The sequence below is a fragment of the Arachis stenosperma genome, chromosome 6, assembly GCF_014773155.1.
Source record: "Arachis stenosperma cultivar V10309 chromosome 6, arast.V10309.gnm1.PFL2, whole genome shotgun sequence".
NCBI lineage: Eukaryota > Viridiplantae > Streptophyta > Magnoliopsida > Fabales > Fabaceae > Arachis > Arachis stenosperma.
Window position 1 is genome coordinate 111700039 of NC_080382.1, and position 3668 is coordinate 111703706.

The window sequence follows — 3668 nt, forward strand, 5'->3', positions numbered from 1 at the left end:
AGCAAAAGGAGATTAGTTCATTTTCACTCATTAGGATTAGTTTAGAAGTAGTTTCTAGAGAGAGAAGCTCTCTCTTCTCTCTAGGATTAGGATTAGGATTGGTTCTTAGATCTAGATTTAGATTCATCTTCTTCTACTTCTACCTTTCAATTCCTTGTTGTTAGATTCATCCTCTTCTATTCTTTTGTTGTAATTTCCTTTATGTTGTTCTTATATTTTGTTGTAGATCTAGTATTGTTCCTTCTACATTCTTCCAAGTCAATAAGAGGTAATTCATAATAATTGTTCTCCTTTGCTTTTCTATTGTTGATCTCTTGTTTTTTGTAGTTGTAGATTCCTTTAATTCTTGCAATTTATGTTGTTTACTTTTATTACCTTTTATGTGTTTGTTGAAATGCCTCTTCTAGATATAGTATAGATTTTGTTCCTCTTGGCCTAGGTAGAGTAATTAGTGACACTTGAGTTATCTAATTCCTTTGTTGATTGATAATTGGAGAGATTGCTAATTGGTTTGGAGTGCACTAAAGCTAGTCTTTCTTTGGGAGTTGGCTAGGACTTGTGGCTCAAGTCAATTCATCCACTTGACTTTCCTTTATTTAGTAAGGGTTAACTAAGTGGTAGCAATGAACAATTCTCATCGCAATTGAGAAGGATAACTAGGATAGGACTTCTAATTTTCATACCTTGCAAAGAGCCTTTTATAGTTGTTAGTTTATTTCATTGCCATTTACTTTCATGCCTCTTATCAAAACCCCAAAACAACTCAAACCAATAACAAGACACTTTATTGTAATTCCTAGGGAGAACGACCCGAGGTTTGAATACTTCGGTTTATAAATTTAGGGGTTTGTTTTAGTGACAAACAACTTTTTGTATGAAAAGATTATTGCTTGGTTTAGGAACTATACTTGCAACGAGAATCCATTTGTGAAATTCTAATCCATCAAAAATTCAATCATCAACGGCAGCTCCGACCACACCAGCGACGATGAAGACCTCGACGGCGGTGACGAAGCGGGCTCGGCGGAGCGGTGATGAGGGTGACGGCGGCGACAAAATGAGAATGAACGACGGCGACGCGGGCTCGGGCTCGGCTCTATGGATGGGACGGCGCTGCAAAGTAGCTCGACTGCGAGCTCCTCATGGCTCCACAAATGGCGACGATGACTCTGATGATGACGGAACGCGCGGCAGCGCGTGCGGAGTTGAACGGTGGCAGTGCGACGGTCACGGCGGCGGCGGGGCAGCAGCTCTTCCCTCTCTCTTTTCTCTGCTATTCGTGCTCTTTCTCTCTGTGTTTCTTTCTTCTTTTGTGTGTGTGTGTGGTGTTTAGGAAGAAAAGGGGGTGGAGGCTGCGTTCAGAGGCTGAGGAAAGGGAAACATTAGGGTTAGGGGTTTCTAGGATTTGGGAATTAGGGTTTCTGATTCAATTTGGAAATTTAAGTTTAGGAATTAGGGATTTTATAAAGTAATATGGATAGATATAAATAGATATTTTGATAAAATTAGAGGGTAGGATAATTTTAAAATCAAACATACTCCGTTAAAAATATTTAAGAACATTGTTTATCAACATATTGCTAAACTCAATCAATTATTTCTAATTTAAAATATAAAATAATATATCAATCACATTTATAAAATATAGTTGAAACTCAATATTAATTATTCAAATTGGATGATATAACTTTCTATTATTTTTCTATCACCGAAACTTTAATTTCAATTTATAAAATAACCAATTATAATAAAAAGTGTACATAAATATTAATTGACGTAAACATAAAGTATTTATAAATATCAATCTAATCATTTCTAATAAAATAATTTCTAGGAGTTCAAATTAATAACATAATTCATTCAAAATAGAATTTATTTAAATTAAATTATACAATTCTTCTTATTTTTCAATTATACCAAATATCTAATAAAGATTATATAAAAATTCTAATTAATTTAAACTTCAATTATCATGAAACTCCATTTAATTACCTTTAGTAAAATAATTTTCTTAAAATAAAATTATCAACAAATAAAATAAATCACAAATGACTAATTATTCGATTTTCAAAAGCTAGTGTTGTTACATGTACTGTTCTGATAGCCTTTCAATTGCTTCTTGCATCAGCCCCATGTCCATGTTATTTTGTGGTTGGAATGGTTGCGCCTCTTCTTGTTCTTCTTTTTGCTCTTCTCCTTCATGTGGTTCTTCTCTTATTCTCCTTCTTTGTGGTCTTCGACTTTGCTGTGTTTCTGTGACATTCATCATTCTTTCGAGGGTTATAGGCATTCCTGGATATAGCCATGTTGGGTGTGCGTCCTCTAGTAGCACTCTGGCCTTCATGCATAATCTCATAATGGTGCTTGGGTAGTAAAGTCAGGCTTCAGCAGAATTTTTCTCTGCAACCTTTTGAATGTCATTCACAATGATCTCGTGGACCTTGATCTCTCCCCCCACCATTATGCAGTGTAGCATGATAGCCCTTTGCTTGTTAACTTCCGAGGTGTTCACTGTGCCAAGAATTGATCTCTTTATCAGTTCATACCATCCTTTTGCTTCAAGGATGAGATCTCCCTTTTTCAAGTACTTGTGCTTTCCTTGATTGTCCCTCTCCCAGTCAGCATTTACCACACAAATATCACTAGAGATTTCATCATAATCTGGGTTTCTATTCACTCTTTTGTGGTACCCTGGCTCATCAAAATGTGCAGTCTTAAGCCCTAAGACCTTCATGCTGGTCTTTGGACTGAAGTCCACTTCCATTCCCCGTACATAGCTCTTGTAAGTTGGGGCTTCAGTCATATCAAGCCTTGGGGTGTTAGCATAAAATTCCCTATAATGTTTGCATTAATCCTGGTGACTGGTGAGGTAAGCTCTTCCCATTTTCTCTTTCTAATCTTGGCTTTCATTTCTAGGCACCCATCATCAGGTAGCTGGAAAGGGACTTCTGGATATATCTTTTTGTCATTCATCCACCCAAATTGCATTTGATGGTACCATGATCTGAACTTCCATCGTTCATAGTCATTTTCATCTCCTTCAACCATGGGTTTCTTTCCTCTTCTTCTTTTGGTACTTGAAGAAGATGCCATACTTTCCTTGATTGGTTAACTGAGTGGTGGGTAAAGGCTTATGAAAAGGTATGGTTAGTGTAATGCACTCTCGGTGAAAGGGTGGTTTGAAGGCAAGGTGGTGTTACGAAGCAAGTGAACAAGGATGCTTTGTTGCACAAGGGACACAATTTCTAGGCTTTGGTTTTTAGAACTCAAAAGTTGAATATCATGAATACAAGAAGTGTGAATATTGAGTTCATGTGCACGGTTCACTTTAGGCTATTTATAGTAAGCTTTAATGAAAATTGGATGGCTAGGATTCCTTGGGCAAGTTTATGGATCAAGGGTTTGCATGTACAATTGAATAATGACAAAAGTTGCCTCTTCATGAAGCATATCTCTTCGGTTTTGCAAGTGCTTCCACCAAGGAGGTGCAGACTCATTCTTCAAGCCATGTGATCTACTTTTGTCTTCATGCTAGTGATGCACGGAAACTTGTCTCTCAACAATTTTCCCTCGGCAAGTATACCGAATTGCCGTCAAGTAAAAACTCACAATAGAGTGAGGTCGAATCCCACAGGGATTGATTGGTCAAGCAACTTTAATTAGAGGAA